This window comes from Pimephales promelas, chromosome 4, assembly GCF_988280905.1.
Source record: "Pimephales promelas chromosome 4, fPimPro1.hap1.1, whole genome shotgun sequence".
Classification (NCBI taxonomy): Eukaryota; Metazoa; Chordata; class Actinopteri; order Cypriniformes; family Leuciscidae; genus Pimephales; species Pimephales promelas.
The window spans coordinates 45,560,328-45,577,148 of record NC_142772.1 but is presented as its reverse complement, the minus strand read 5'-3'; the positions used below and the strand labels follow the sequence as shown (position 1 = coordinate 45,577,148).

General features: G+C 40.6%; 1 long non-coding RNA gene across 1 annotated transcript; it reads left to right on the top strand.

Annotated features, from left to right (window-relative positions):
* The first annotated feature begins 10,779 nt into the window (after positions 1 to 10,779).
* On the top strand, positions 10,780 to 11,719 carry LOC148981765 (uncharacterized). The gene is made up of 3 exons (XR_016168199.1): positions 10,780 to 11,001; positions 11,071 to 11,160; positions 11,244 to 11,719. It is a non-coding gene; the product is annotated as an uncharacterized LOC148981765 (long non-coding RNA).
* Positions 11,720 to 16,821: the final 5,102 nt, after the last annotated feature.

The window sequence follows — 16,821 nt, the reverse complement described above, 5'->3', positions numbered from 1 at the left end:
TAGACCCTTCCAGAGCTGCGATATTGAGATCCCACATAGCATTTATCCCACTATTTTTATAATGGCATAAATGCTTCGTGGGATGTCCAAATTTCAGCTCTGGAAGGGTCTAGAGTCTCCATTTTTGCACTCAGGTCTAAGTCTCATGGCCCTCTATCAGAATCCAGAGTTTTGAGAAGATCAGAGAAACTCAAAATTTCAACCCGAAAAAAATGTCAGGGGTACCACTGTCGACTTTTTCGGTGCAAAAAAAAAGTTTCTCTGATCTTCTCGAAACTCTGGATTCTGATGGAATGATTCAATATGAGTTTTTCTAGACCCTGCCAGAGCTGAGATATTGAGATCCCACTTAGCAGTTATCCCACTCAGGTCTAAGTCTCATGGGCCTCTATCAGAATCCAGAGTTTCAAGAGAATCAGAGAAACTCAAAATTTTGACCCGAAAAAAAAAAACGACAGTGGTACCCCTTTCGTTTTTTTTTTTCGGGTCGAAATTTTGAGTTTCGATATCTCAGCTCTGGAAGGGTCTAGAGCCTCCATTTTTGCACTCAGATCTAAGTCTCATGGCCCTCTATCAGAATCCAGAGTTTCAAGAGGATCAGAGAAACTCAAAATTTTGACCCGAAAAAAAAACGACAGTGGTACCCCTTTCGTTTTTTTTTCGGGTCGAAATTTTGAGTTTCGATATCTCAGCTCTGAAAGGGTCTAGAGCCTCCATTTTTGCACTCAGGTATAAGTCTCATGGCCCTCTATCAGAATCCAGAGTTTCAAGAGGATCAGAGAAACTCAAAATTTTGACTCGAAAAAAAAAAAACGACAGTGGTACCCCTTTCGTTTTTTTTCGGGTTGAAATTTTGAGTTTCGATTTCTCAGCTCTGGAAGAGTCTAGAGCCTCCATTTTTGCACTCAGGTCTAAGTCTCATGGCCCTCTAACAGAATCCAGAGTTTCAAGAAGATCAGAGAAACTCACAATTTCGACCCGAAAAAAAACCCGACAGTGGTACCCCTTTCGTTTTTTTTTTGGGTCAAAATTTTGAGTTTCGATATCTCAGCTCTGGAAAGGTCTAGAGCCACCATTTTTGCACTCAGGTCTAAGTCTCATGGCCCTCTATCAGAATCCAGAGTTTCAAGAGGATCAGAGAAACTCAAAATTTTGACCCGAAAAAAAGAAACGACAGTGGTACCCCTTTCGGTTTTTTTCGAGTTGAAATTTTGAGTTTCGATATCTCAGCTCTGGAAGGGTCTAGAGCCTCCATTTTTGCACTCAGGTCTAAGTCTCATGGCCCTCTATCAGAATCCAGAGTTTCAAGAGGATCAGAGAAACTCAAAATTTTGACCCGAAAAAAAGAAACGACAGTGGTACCCCTTTCGGTTTTTTTCGGGTCGAAATTTTGAGTTTCGATATCTCAGCTCTGGAAGGGTCTAGAGCCTCCATTTTTGCACTCAGGTCTAAGTCTCAGGGCCCTCTATCAGAATCCAGAGTTTCAAGAAGATCAGAGAAACTCAAAATTTCGACCCGAAAAAAAAAAACGACAGGATCCCCTTTCGTTTTTTTTCGGGGAGAAATTTTGAGTTTTGATATCTCAGCTCTGGAAGGGTCTAGAGCCTCCATTTTTGCACTCAGGTCTAAGTCTCATGGCCCTCTATCAGAATCCAGAGTTTCAAGAGGATCAGAGAAACGCAAAATTTTGACCCGAAAAAAAAACGACAGTGGTACCCCTTTCGTTTTTTTTTCGGGTCGAAATTTTGAGTTTCGATATCTCAGCTATGGAAGGGTCTAGAACCTCCATTTTTGCACTCAGGTCTAAGTCTCATGGCCCTCTATCAGAATCCAGAGTTTCAAGAGGATCAGAGAAACTCAAAATTTCGACCCTAAAAAAACCCGACAGTTTTTCTGTTTTTTTTGGGTCGAAATTTTGAGTTTCGATATCTCATCTCTGGAAAGGTCTAGAGCCACAATTTTTGCACTCAGGTCTAAGTCTCATGGCCCTCTATCAGAATCCAGAGTTTCAAGAGAATCAGAGAAACTCAAAATTTTGACTCGAAAAAAAAAAAACGACAGTGGTACCCCTTTCGTTTTTTTTCGGGTCGAAATTTTGAGTTTCGATATCTCAGCTCTGGAAGGGTCTAGAACCTCAATTTTTGCACTCAGGTCTAAGTCTCATGGCCCTCTATCAGAATCCAGAGTTTCAAGAGGATCAGAGAAACTCAAAATTTTGACCCGAAAAAAAAAACGACAGTGGTACCCCTTTCGTTTTTTTTTCGGGTCGAAATTTTGAGTTTCGATATCTCAGCTCTGGAAGGGTCTAGAACCTCCATTTTTGCACTCAGGTCTAAGTCTCAAGGCCCTCTTTCAGAATCCAGAGTTTCAAGAAGATCTGAGAAACTCAAAATTTCGACCCAAAAAAAAAACGACAGTGGTACCCCTTTCGTTTTTTTTTTGGGTCGAAATTTTGAGTTTCGATATCTCAGCTCTGGAAAGGTCTAGAGCCACCATTTTTGCACTCAGGTCTAAGTCTCATGGCCCTCTATCAGAATCCAGAGTTTCAAGAGGATCAGAGAAACTCAGAATTTTGACCCGAAAAAAAGAAACGACAGTGGTACCCCTTTCGTTTTTTTTCGGGTCGAAATTTTGAGTTTCGATATCTCAGCTCTGGAAGGGTCTAGAGCCTCCATTTTTGCACTCAGGTCTAAGTCTCATGGCCCTCTATCAGAATCCAGAGTTTCAAGAGGATCAGAGAAACTCAAAATTTTGACCCGAAAAAAAAAACGACAGTGGTACCCCTTTCGTTTTTTTTTCGGGTCGAAATTTTGAGTTTTGATATCTCAGCTCTGGAAGGGTCTAGAACCTCCATTTTTGCACTCAGGTCTAAGTCTCAGGGCCCTCTATCAGAATCCAGAGTTTCAAGAAGATCAGAGAAACTGAAAATTTCGACCCGAAAAAAAAAACGACAGTGGTACCCCTTTCGTTTTTTTTCGGGGCGAAATTTTGAGTTTCGATATCTCAGCTCTGGAAGAGTCTAGAGCCTCCATTTTTGCACTCAGGTCTAAGTCTCATGGCCCTCTATCAGAATCCAGAGTTTAAAGAGGATCAGAGAAACTCAAAATTTTGACCCGAAAAAAAAAACGACAGTGGTACCCCTTTCATTTTTTTTTTGGGTCGAAATTTTGAGTTTCGATATCTCAGCTCTGGAAGGGTCTAGAACCTCCATTTTTGCACTCAGGTCTAAGTCTCAAGGCCCTCTTTCAGAATCCGGAGTTTCAAGAAGATCTGAGAAACTCAAAATTTCGACCCAAAAAAAAAACCGACAGTGGTACCCCTTTCGGTTTTTTTTTTGGGTCGAAATTTTGAGTTTCGATATCTCAGCTCTGGAAAGGTCTAGAGCCACCATTTTTGCACTCAGGTCTAAGTCTCATGACCCTCTATCAGAATCCAGAGTTTCAAGAGGATCAGAGAAACTCAGAATTTTGACCCGAAAAAAAGAAACGACAGTGGTACCCCTTTCGTTTTTTTTCGGGTCGAAATTTTGAGTTTCGATATCTCAGCTCTGGAAGGGTCTAGAGACTCCATTTTTGCACTCAAGTCTAAGTCTCATGGCCCTCTATCAGAATCCAGAGTTTCAAGAGGATCAGAGAAACTCCAAATTTTGACCCGAAAAAAAAAACGACAGTGGTACCCCTTTCGTTTTTTTTTCGGGTCGAAATTTTGAGTTTTGATATCTCAGCTCTGGAAGAGTCTAGAACCTCCATTTTTGCACTCAGGTCTAAGTCTCAGGGCCCTCTATCAGAATCCAGAGTTTCAAGAAGATCAGAGAAACTGAAAATTTCGACCCGAAAAAAAAAACGACAGTGGTACCCCTTTCGTTTTTTTTTTTGGGGGTCGAAATTGAGTTTCGATATCTCAGCTCTGGAAGGGTCTAGAACCTCCATTTTTGCACTCAGGTCTAAGTCTCAAGGCCCTCTTTCAGAATCCAGAGTTTCAAGAAGATCAGAGAAACTCAAAATTTTGACCCAAAAAAAAAAAACGACAGTGGTACCCCTTTCTGTTTTTTTGGGGGTCGAATTTTTGAGTTTCGATATCTCAGCTCTGGAAGGGTCTAGAACCTCCATTTTTGCACTCAGGTCTAAGTCTCAAGGCCCTCTTTCAGAATCCAGAGTTTCAAGAAGATCAGAGATACTCAAAATTTCGACCAAAAAAAAAAAACGACAGTGGTACCCCTTTCGTTTTTTTTTTCGGGTCGAAATTTTGAGTTTCGATATCTCAGCTCTGAAAAGGTCTAGAGCCACCATTTTTGCACTCAAGTCTAAGTCTCATGGCCCTCTATCAGAATCCAGAGTTTCAAGAGGATCAGAGAAACTCAAAATTTCGACCCGAAAAAAAAACCCGACAGTGGTACCCCTTTGGTTTTTTTTCGGGTCGAAATTTTGAGTTTCGATATCTCAGCTCTGGAAGGGTCTAGAACCTCCATTTTTGCACTCAGGTCTAAGTCTCAAGGCCCTCTTTCAGAATCCAGAGTTTCAAGAAGATCTGAGAAACTCAAAATTTCGACCCAAAAAAAAAACGACAGTGGTACCCCTTTCGTTTTTTTTTTGGGTCGAAATTTTGAGTTTCGATATCTCAGCTCTGGAAAGGTCTAGAGCCACCATTTTTGCACTCAGGTCTAAGTCTCATGGCCCTCTATCAGAATCCAGAGTTTCAAGAGGATCAGAGAAACTCAGAATTTTGACCCGAAAAAAAGAAACGACAGTGGTACCCCTTTCGTTTTTTTTCGGGTCGAAATTTTGAGTTTCGATATCTCAGCTCTGGAAGGGTCTAGAGCCTCCATTTTTGCACTCAGGTCTAAGTCTCATGGCCCTCTATCAGAATCCAGAGTTTCAAGAGGATCAGAGAAACTCAAAATTTTGACCCGAAAAAAAAACGACAGTGGTACCCCTTTCGTTTTTTTTTCGGGTCGAAATTTTGAGTTTTGATATCTCAGCTCTGGAAGGGTCTAGAACCTCCATTTTTGCACTCAGGTCTAAGTCTCAGGGCCCTCTATCAGAATCCAGAGTTTCAAGAGGATCAGAGAAACTCAAAATTTTGACCCGAAAAAAAAAACGACAGTGGTACCCCTTTCGTTTTTTTTTCGGGTCGAAATTTTGAGTTTCGATATCTCAGCTCTGGAAGGGTCTAGAACCTCCATTTTTGCACTCAGCTCTAAGTCTCAAGGCCCTCTTTCAGAATCCGGAGTTTCAAGAAGATCTGAGAAACTCAAAATTTCGACCCAAAAAAAAAACGACAGTGGTACCCCTTTCGTTTTTTTTTTTGGGTCGAAATTTTGAGTTTCGATATCTCAGCTCTGGAAAGGTCTAGAGCCACCATTTTTGCACTCAGGTCTAAGTCTCATGGCCCTCTATCAGAATCCAGAGTTTCAAGAGGATCAGAGAAACTCAGAATTTTGACCCGAAAAAAAGAAACGACAGTGGTACCCCTTTCGTTTTTTTTCGGGTCGAAATTTTGAGTTTCGATATCTCAGCTCTGGAAGGGTCTAGAGACTCCATTTTTGCACTCAAGTCTAAGTCTCATGGCCCTCTATCAGAATCCAGAGTTTCAAGAGGATCAGAGAAACTCCAAATTTTGACCCGAAAAAAAAACGACAGTGGTACCCCTTTCGTTTTTTTTTCGGGTCGAAATTTTGAGTTTTGATATCTCAGCTCTGGAAGAGTCTAGAACCTCCATTTTTGCACTCAGGTCTAAGTCTCAGGGCCCTCTATCAGAATCCAGAGTTTCAAGAAGATCAGAGAAACTGAAAATTTCGACCCGAAAAAAAAAACGACAGTGGTACCCCTTTCGTTTTTTTTTCGGGTCGAAATTTTGAGTTTCGATATCTCAGCTCTGGAAGGGTCTAGAACCTCCATTTTTGCACTCAGGTCTAAGTCTCAAGGCCCTCTTTCAGAATCCAGAGTTTCAAGAAGATCTGAGAAACTCAAAATTTCGACCAAAAAAAAAACGACAGTGGTACCCCTTTCGTTTTTTTTTTGGGTCGAAATTTTGAGTTTCGATATCTCAGCTCTGGAAAGGTCTAGAGCCACCATTTTTGCACTCAGGTCTAAGTCTCATGGCCCTCTATCAGAATCCAGAGTTTCAAGAGGATCAGAGAAACTCAGAATTTTGACCCGAAAAAAAGAAACGACAGTGGTACCCCTTTCGTTTTTTTTCGGGTCGAAATTTTGAGTTTCGATATCTCAGCTCTGGAAGGGTCTAGAGCCTCCATTTTTGCACTCAGGTCTAAGTCTCATGGCCCTCTATCAGAATCCAGAGTTTCAAGAGGATCAGAGAAACTCAAAATTTTGACCCGAAAAAAAAACGACAGTGGTACCCCTTTCGTTTTTTTTTCGGGTTGAAATTTTGAGTTTTGATATATCAGCTCTGGAAGGGTCTAGAACCTCAATTTTTGCACTCAGGTCTAAGTCTCAAGGCCCTCTTTCAGAATCCGGAGTTTCAAGAAGATCTGAGAAACTCAAAATTTCGACCCAAAAAAAAAAACGACAGTGGTACCCCTTTCGTTTTTTTTTTTTGGGTCGAAATTTTGAGTTTCAATATCTCAGCTCTGGAAAGGTCTAGAGCCACCATTTTTGCACTCAGGTCTAAGTCTCATGACCCTCTATCAGAATCCAGAGTTTCAAGAGGATCAGAGAAACTCAGAATTTTGACCCGAAAAAAAGAAACGACAGTGGTACCCCTTTAGTTTTTTTTCGGGTCGAAATTTTGAGTTTCGATATCTCAGCTCTGGAAGGGTCTAGAGACTCCATTTTTGCACTCAAGTCTAAGTCTCATGGCCCTCTATCAGAATCCAGAGTTTCAAGAGGATCAGAGAAACTCCAAATTTTGACCCGAAAAAAAAACGACAGTGGTACCCCTTTCGTTTTTTTTTCGGGTCGAAATTTTGAGTTTTGATATCTCAGCTCTGGAAGAGTCTAGAACCTCCATTTTTGCACTCAGGTCTAAGTCTCAGGGCCCTCTATCAGAATCCAGAGTTTCAAGAAGATCAGAGAAACTGAAAATTTCGACCCGAAAAAAAAAACGACAGTGGTACCCCTTTCGGTTTTTTTTGGGGGGGTCGAAATTGAGTTTCGATATCTCAGCTCTGGAAGGGTCTAGAACCTCCATTTTTGCACTCAGGTCTAAGTCTCAAGGCCCTCTTTCAGAATCCAGAGTTTCAAGAAGATCAGAGAAACTCAAAATTTTGACCCAAAAAAAAAAACGACAGTGGTACCCCTTTCTGTTTTTTTGGGGGTCGAAATTTTGAGTTTCGATATCTCAGCTCTGGAAAGGTCTAGAGCCACCATTTTTGCACTCAGGTCTAAGTCTCATGGCCCTCTATCAGAATCCAGAGTTTCAAGAGGATCAGAGAAACTCAGAATTTTGACCCGAAAAAAAGAAACGACAGTGGTACCCCTTTCGTTTTTTTTCGGGTCGAAATTTTGAGTTTCGATATCTCAGCTCTGGAAGGGTCTAGAGCCTCCATTTTTGCACTCAGGCCTAAGTCTCATGGCCCTCTATCAGAATCCAGAGTTTCAAGAGGATCAGAGAAACTCAAAATTTTGACCCGAAAAAAAAACGACAGTGGTACCCCTTTCGTTTTTTTTTCGGGTCGAAATTTTGAGTTTTGATATCTCAGCTCTGGAAGGGTCTAGAACCTCCATTTTTGCACTCAGGTCTAAGTCTCAGGGCCCTCTATCAGAATCCAGAGTTTCAAGAGGATCAGAGAAACTCAAAATTTTGACCCGAAAAAAAAAACGACAGTGGTACCCCTTTCGTTTTTTTTTCGGGTCGAAATTTTGAGTTTCGATATCTCAGCTCTGGAAGGGTCTAGAACCTCCATTTTTGCACTCAGCTCTAAGTCTCAAGGCCCTCTTTCAGAATCCGGAGTTTCAAGAAGATCTGAGAAACTCAAAATTTCGACCCAAAAAAAAAACGACAGTGGTACCCCTTTCGTTTTTTTTTTTGGGTCGAAATTTTGAGTTTCGATATCTCAGCTCTGGAAAGGTCTAGAGCCACCATTTTTGCACTCAGGTCTAAGTCTCATGGCCCTCTATCAGAATCCAGAGTTTCAAGAGGATCAGAGAAACTCAGAATTTTGACCCGAAAAAAAGAAACGACAGTGGTACCCCTTTCGTTTTTTTTCGGGTCGAAATTTTGAGTTTCGATATCTCAGCTCTGGAAGGGTCTAGAGACTCCATTTTTGCACTCAAGTCTAAGTCTCATGGCCCTCTATCAGAATCCAGAGTTTCAAGAGGATCAGAGAAACTCCAAATTTTGACCCGAAAAAAAAACGACAGTGGTACCCCTTTCGTTTTTTTTTCGGGTCGAAATTTTGAGTTTTGATATCTCAGCTCTGGAAGAGTCTAGAACCTCCATTTTTGCACTCAGGTCTAAGTCTCAGGGCCCTCTATCAGAATCCAGAGTTTCAAGAAGATCAGAGAAACTGAAAATTTCGACCCGAAAAAAAAAACGACAGTGGTACCCCTTTCGTTTTTTTTTCGGGTCGAAATTTTGAGTTTCGATATCTCAGCTCTGGAAGGGTCTAGAACCTCCATTTTTGCACTCAGGTCTAAGTCTCAAGGCCCTCTTTCAGAATCCAGAGTTTCAAGAAGATCTGAGAAACTCAAAATTTCGACCCAAAAAAAAACGACAGTGGTACCCCTTTCGTTTTTTTTTTGGGTCGAAATTTTGAGTTTCGATATCTCAGCTCTGGAAAGGTCTAGAGCCACCATTTTTGCACTCAGGTCTAAGTCTCATGGCCCTCTATCAGAATCCAGAGTTTCAAGAGGATCAGAGAAACTCAGAATTTTGACCCGAAAAAAAGAAACGACAGTGGTACCCCTTTCGTTTTTTTTCGGGTCGAAATTTTGAGTTTCGATATCTCAGCTCTGGAAGGGTCTAGAGCCTCCATTTTTGCACTCAGGTCTAAGTCTCATGGCCCTCTATCAGAATCCAGAGTTTCAAGAGGATCAGAGAAACTCAAAATTTTGACCCGAAAAAAAAACGACAGTGGTACCCCTTTCGTTTTTTTTTCGGGTCGAAATTTTGAGTTTTGATATATCAGCTCTGGAAGGGTCTAGAACCTCCATTTTTGCACTCAGGTCTAAGTCTCAAGGCCCTCTTTCAGAATCCGGAGTTTCAAGAAGATCTGAGAAACTCAAAATTTCGACCCAAAAAAAAAAACGACAGTGGTACCCCTTTCGTTTTTTTTTTTTGGGTCGAAATTTTGAGTTTCAATATCTCAGCTCTGGAAAGGTCTAGAGCCACCATTTTTGCACTCAGGTCTAAGTCTCATGACCCTCTATCAGAATCCAGAGTTTCAAGAGGATCAGAGAAACTCAGAATTTTGACCCGAAAAAAAGAAACGACAGTGGTACCCCTTTAGTTTTTTTTCGGGTCGAAATTTTGAGTTTTGATATCTCAGCTCTGGAAGAGTCTAGAACCTCCATTTTTGCACTCAGGTCTAAGTCTCAGGGCCCTCTATCAGAATCCAGAGTTTCAAGAAGATCAGAGAAACTGAAAATTTCGACCCGAAAAAAAAAACGACAGTGGTACCCCTTTCGGTTTTTTTTGGGGGGGTCGAAATTGAGTTTCGATATCTCAGCTCTGGAAGGGTCTAGAACCTCCATTTTTGCACTCAGGTCTAAGTCTCAAGGCCCTCTTTCAGAATCCAGAGTTTCAAGAAGATCAGAGAAACTCAAAATTTTGACCCAAAAAAAAAAACGACAGTGGTACCCCTTTCTGTTTTTTTGGGGGTCGAATTTTTGAGTTTCGATATCTCAGCTCTGGAAGGGTCTAGAACCTCCATTTTTGCACTCAGGTCTAAGTCTCAAGGCCCTCTTTCAGAATCCAGAGTTTCAAGAAGATCAGAGATACTCAAAATTTCGACCAAAAAAAAAAACGACAGTGGTACCCCTTTCGTTTTTTTTTTCGGGTCGAAATTTTGAGTTTCGATATCTCAGCTCTGAAAAGGTCTAGAGCCACCATTTTTGCACTCAAGTCTAAGTCTCATGGCCCTCTATCAGAATCCAGAGTTTCAAGAGGATCAGAGAAACTCAAAATTTCGACCCGAAAAAAAAACCCGACAGTGGTACCCCTTTGGTTTTTTTTCGGGTCGAAATTTTGAGTTTCGATATCTCAGCTCTGGAAGGGTCTAGAGCCTCCATTTTTGCACTCAGGTCTAAGTCTCAAGGCCCTCTATCAGAATCCAGAGTTTCATTAAGATCAGAGAAATTAAAAATTTCGACCCGAAAAAAAAAACGACAGTGGTACCCCTTTCGTTTTTTTTTTTTGTGCGAAAAAATAAGTTTCTCCAATTTTCTCAAAACTCTGTATTCTGATAGAGGGCCAAGAGACTTAGATCTGAGTGCAAAAATTGAGACTCTAGACCCTTCCAGAGCTGAGATATTGAGATCCCACGTAGCATTTATGCCACTATAAAAATCTCAATATCTCAGGTCTGGAAGGATCTAGAGCCTCCATTTTTGCACTCAGGTCTAAGTCTCATGGCCCTCTATCAGAATCCAAAGTTTCAAGTAGATCAGAGAAACTCAAAATTTCGACCCCCCAAAAAAACGATAGTGGTACCCCTTTCGTTTTTTTTTGTGAGAAAAAATAAGTTCCTCCAATTTTCTCAAAACTCTGGATTCTGATAGAGGGCCATGAGACTTAGACCTGAGTGCAAAAATGGAGTCTCTAGACCCTTCCAGAGCTGAGATATTGAGATATTTATAATGGCGTAAATGCTACGTGTGATCTCAATATCTCGGCTCTGATATATATCTTGTGGAGATATATATTTAATTTGTCCCTTATTAGTGTTGATATATTGAGGAACATTTAAGTTGGATTAAAAGTGAGTTAACACATCAACCTCAGCATGTAGGCTAAATGCAGTGTTGAGCTCATAATGTGAATCTGCTCTGTATGTTACAGGGACAGAAGAACACACGTGTGTTTATCCGGTGGAGGCTTTGAGTGAGTATACTACAGAAATGGATAGAAATGACATTTTTCTGAGTCTTGATTTCTGTGCATTTGCTGCAGAGCTTTTGTGGTGGAGCAGGACCTGCAAGGAAAGATGATGGCAGTATTTGTTTGGGAAAAAAAGTTTTGGGGATTTTACTCAAATATAAAGTAAGGATTTTTTAATACATAAATTAAATGACATTGTGCTGTTAAAATGACTGCTTTTGTGTAATGTTTGTGCTTTTTTGTAGGATCTGGAATGTCTGCAGACTGGTGTGAGCACTGAGGATGAGGAGCCCAGAGCTGAATCCTGGAAGTGGTGCCATGGATGAGACCCTCCATCTCTCCAACTGCCATTATGAGTCCCTCTATCACTCCACCTGCCCTTATTGCCTCAGATTGTGAAGCGCTGCACAGCAACAAGCTCTGGGACGAAGGCACAGTCCCCTCTGGTGAATTCATCAGACTAAAGCTGCAGAATGGGAACCGCTGTGTTGAGTCGGCATTAGGATGTGGTGTTCAGCGCCTGTAAATACATGCTTGTAGTTTGAATAAAGCGTTGTTTCATGTGTTGTTGACTTGTATATGCATTTGTTTATTGTGATGGTTACTTTTATTTGTTCTTTTACTCATTTATTCATGTTTCTTATTGTTTTCAGTATATAAAATATAATTATTTAATTAATGTATGCATTAATTCATCGATTGACTGACAATTGAGATGTTTCACTGCATTTTGCAATATAAATGTATTCATGAATAACTGTCATATGACAAAACAAATTTCATTTTGCTTGTTTTATTAAATTATATTTTTAAGATGTAAAAAAGTTTTATAATTAAGTATTGGTCAGCGTTTAATATTATTGTTGTGTTTAAGTTTTGGGGTGGGCTAACAATGCAATTCATTCTGAGGAAGTATTAATTTTTAAGGAGTGATACTTACACTTTTTCGAGTATAAAATCAACAGCTTTCTCCAAAAGAGATCTTCGAGCAGCTGCCCGTCTCCTTTGTGGAGACATTACAAACGCAGAGGAAAACTGTTCTAGGTTGTGCTGTTGAGTTACTGATGTTATGAAGTGTTAGTGCACCTGTGTTGCACATATATTTTAAACTTATCACATACAAGATCGTGAAAAGATACCATAGTTGTATGTAACAATCATTGTGACAAAACAGAAAATATAAGGATCATTGGTTTGTGTACATCATAATGTGACATCATAAAATTATATTTATACACAGGAAAAAACAATAACAAGGCTAAATATCTTCATAATACATAAAAAAAAATGTGTTGTTATAAGTCTGAGGGATGAAACGAGGTAAATTCATCAAGAAAAAGAGGAAAACTTTAAAGAGAAACTTTTTTGGGTATAAAATAAAGAAATTAACAAGATATTCAAGAGAAGATGATTTTGAGATATTGATATTGATAAGAATACAACTGGGGGTCACATTAGTAGGGTTTAAAATATAACAACTTAAATCAACCCTAAATGTATTCAAAAAATACATGGGAAGCTGGTTCTTCATCAATACCACAACAAAATGAGCAAATTTCATCAATCTCATGATATTAGACAGTTGAATTAAACGTAGCCTATCCTTCATATATTTTAAGTTGTTGCGCTTGTGATAACGCTTAGGTCACATGATAATGTCAACAGGGCAGATGTCCGGTTCTCATTCATACTCAATGAGATTTGGTTATAAAGTACCTACTCTTTTAGCGCTCGTTGAGTAAGTACTTATCGAAATTAAGTACCTACTCATTAAGTATGCGGTTTGGAACGCAGCCTCTATCTCAGCTCTGGAAGGGTCTAGAGCCTCCATTTCTGCACTCAGGTCTAAGTCTCATGGCCCTCTATCAGAATCCAGAGTTTCAATAGGATCACAGAAACTCAAAATTTTAACCCGAAAAAAAAAACAACGACAGTGGTACCCCTTTCGTTTTTTTTTTTCGGGTCGAAATTTTGAGTTTCGATATCTCAGCTCTCGAAACGGTCTAGAGCCTCCATTTTTGCACTCAGGTCTAAGTCTCAGGGCCCTCTATCAGAATCCAGAGTTTCAAGAAGATCAGAGAAACTCCAAATTTCCGACCCGAAAAAAAAAAAAACACGACAGTGGTACCCCTTTCGTTTTTTTTTTTTCGGAGCGAAATTTTGAGTTTCGATATCTCAGCTCTGGAAGGGTCTAAAGCCTCCATTTTTGCACTCAGGTCTAAGTCTCATGGCCCTCTATCAGAATCCAGAGTTTTGAGAAGATTGGAGAAACTTGATTTTTCGCCCGAAAACGAAAAAAAAAAACGTAAGGGGTAACACTGTCGTTTTTTTTTCGGGTCGAAATTTTGAGTTTCGATATCTCAGCTCTGGGAGGGTCTAGAGCCTCCATTTTTGCGCTCAGGTCAAAGTTTCGCGGCCCTCTATCATAATCCAGAGTTTTGAGAAGATTGGAGAAACTTGATTTTTCTCCTGAAAACGAAAAAAAACGTAAGGGGTAACACTGTCGTTTTTTTTTCGGGTCGAAATTTTGAGTTTCGATATCTCAGCTCTTGGAGGGTCTAGAGCCTCCATTTTTGCGCTCAGGTCAAAGTCTCGCGGCCCTCTATCATAATCCAGAGTTTTGAGAAGATTGGAGAAACTTGATTTTTCGCCCGAAAACAAAAAAAAAACGTAAGGGGTAACACTGTCGTTTTTTTTTCGGGTCGAAATTTTGAGTTTCGATATCTCAGCTCTGGGAGAGTCTAGAGCCTCCATTTTTGCGCTCAGGTCAAAGTCTCGCGGCCCTCTATCATAATCCAGAGTTTTGAGAAGATTGGAGAAACTTGATTTTTCGCCCGAAAACGAAAAAAAACGTAAGGGGTAACACTGTTGTTTTTTTTTCGGGTCGAAATTTTGAGTTTCGATATCTCAGCTCTGGAAGGGTCTAGAGCCTCCATTTTTGCGCTCAGGTCAAAGTCTCGCGGCCCTCTATCATAATGCAGAGTTTTGAGAAGATTGGAGAAACTTGATTTTTCGCCAGAAAACGAAAAAAAACGTAAGGGGTAACACTGTCGTGTTTTTTTTCGGGTCGAAATTTTGAGTTTCGATATCTCAGCTCTGGGAGGGTCTAGAGCCTCCATTTTTGCGCTCAGGTCAAAGTCTCGTGGCCCTCTATCATAATCCAGAGTTTTGAGAAGATTGGAGAAACTTGATTTTTCAACCGAAAACGAAAAAAAACGTAAGGGGTAACACTGTCGTTTTTTTTTCGGGTCGAAATTTTGAGTTTCGATATCTCAGCTCTGGGAGGGTCTAGAGCCTCCATTTTTGCGCTCAGGTCAAAGTCTCACAGCCCTCTATCATAATCCAGAGTTTTGAGAAGATTGGAGAAACTTGATTTTTCTCCTGAAAACGAAAAAAAACGTAAGGGGTAACACTGTCGTTTTTTTTTCGGGTCGAAATTTTGAGTTTCGATATCTCAGCTCTTGGAGGGTCTAGAGCCTCCATTTTTGCGCTCAGGTCAAAGTCTCGCGGCCCTCTATCATAATCCAGAGTTTTGAGAAGATTGGAGAAACTTGATTTTTCGCCCGAAAACGAAAAAAAAACGTAAGGGGTAACACTGTCGTTTTTTTTTGGGGTCGAAATTTTGAGTTTCGATATCTCAGCTCTGGGAGGGTCTAGAGCCTCCATTTTTGCGCTCAGGTCAAAGTCTCGCGGCCCTCTATCATAATCCAGAGTTTTGAGAAGATTGGAGAAACTTGATTTTTCGCCCGAAAACGAAAAAAAAACGTAAGGGGTAACACTGTTGTTTTTTTTTCGGGTCGAAATTTTGAGTTTCGATATCTCAGCTCTGGAAGGGTCTAGAGCCTCCATTTTTGCGCTCAGGTCAAAGTCTCGCGGCCCTCTATCATAATGCAGAGTTTTGAGAAGATTGGAGAAACTTGATTTTTCGCCAGAAAACGAAAAAAAACGTAAGGGGTAACACTGTCGTGTTTTTTTTCGGGTCGAAATTTTGAGTTTCGATATCTCAGCTCTGGGAGGGTCTAGAGCCTCCATTTTTGCGCTCAGGTCAAAGTCTCGTGGCCCTCTATCATAATCCAGAGTTTTGAGAAGATTGGAGAAACTTGATTTTTCAACCGAAAACGAAAAAAAACGTAAGGGGTAACACTGTCGTTTTTTTTTCGGGTCGAAATTTTGAGTTTCGATATCTCAGCTCTGGGAGGGTCTAGAGCCTCCATTTTTGCGCTCAGGTCAAAGTCTCGTGGCCCTCTATCATAATCCAGAGTTTTGAGAAGATTGGAGAAATTTGATTTTTCGCCCGAAAACGAAAAAAAACGTAAGGGGTAACACTGTCGTTTTTTTTTTTGGGTCGAAATTTTGAGTTTCGATATCTCAGCTCTGGAAGGGTCTAGAGCCTCCATTTTTGCGCTCAGGTCAAAGTCTCGCGGCCCTCTATCATAATCCAGAGTTTTGAGAAGATTGGAGAAATTTGATTTTTCGCCCGAAAACGAAAAAAAACGTAAGGGGTAACACTGTCGTTTTTTTTTCGGGTCGAAATTTTGAGTTTCGATATCTCAGCTCTGGAAGGATCTAGAGCCTCCATTTTTGCGCTCAGGTCAAAGTCTCGTGGCCCTCTATCATAATCCAGAGTTTTGAGAAGATTGGAGAAACTTGATTTTTCGCCCGAAAACGAAAAAAAACGTAAGGGGTAACACTGTCGTTTTTTTTTTCGGGTCGAAATCTTGAGTTTCGATATCTCAGCTCTTGGAGGGTCTAGAGCCTCCATTTTTGCGCTCAGGTCAAAGTCTCGCGGCCCTCTATCATAATCCAGAGTTTTGAGAAGATTGGAGAAACTTGATTTTTCGCCCGAAAACAAAAAAAAAACGTAAGGGGTAACACTGTCGTTTTTTTTTTCGGATCGAAATTTTGAGTTTCGATATCTCAGCTCTGGGAGAGTCTAGAGCCTCCATTTTTGCGCTCAGGTCAAAGTCTCGCGGCCCTCTATCATAATCCAGAGTTTTGAGAAGATTGGAGAAACTTGATTTTTCGCCCGAAAACGAAAAAAAAAACGTAAGGGGTAACACTGTCGTTTTTTTTTTTCGGGTCGAAATTTTGAGTTTCGATATCTCAGCTCTGGGAGGGTCTAGACCCTCCATTTTTGCGCTCAGGTCAAAGTCTCGCGGCCCTCTATCATAATCCAGAGTTTTGAGAAGATTGGAGAAATTTGATTTTTCACCCGAAAACGAAAAAAAAACGTAAGGGGTAACACTGTCGTTTTTTTTTCGGGTCGAAATTTTGAGTTTCGATATCTCAGCTCTGGAAGGGTCTAGAGCCTCCATTTTTGCGCTCAGGTCAAAGTCTCGCGGCCCTCTATCATAATCCAGAGTTTTGAGAAGATTGGAGAAATTTGATTTTTCGCCCGAAAACGAAAAAAAACGTAAGGGGTAACACTGTCGTTTTTTTTTCGGGTCGAAATTTTGAGTTTCGATATCTCAGCTCTGGGAGGGTCTAGAGCCTCCATTTTTGCGCTCAGGTCAAAGTCTCGTGGCCCTCTATCATAATCCAGAGTTTTGAGAAGATTGGAGAAACTTGATTTTTCACCCGAAAACGAAAAAAAACGTAAGGGGTAACACTGTCGTTTTTTTTTCGGGTCGAAATTTTGAGTTTCGATATCTCAGCTCTGGAAGGATCTAGAGCCTCCATTTTTGCGCTCAGGTCAAAGTCTCGCGGCCCTCTATCATAATCCAGAGTTTTGAGAAGATTGGAGAAACTTAATTTTTCGCCCGAAAACGAAAAAAAACGTAAGGGGTAACACTGTTGTTGTTTTTTTCGGGTCGAAATTTTGAG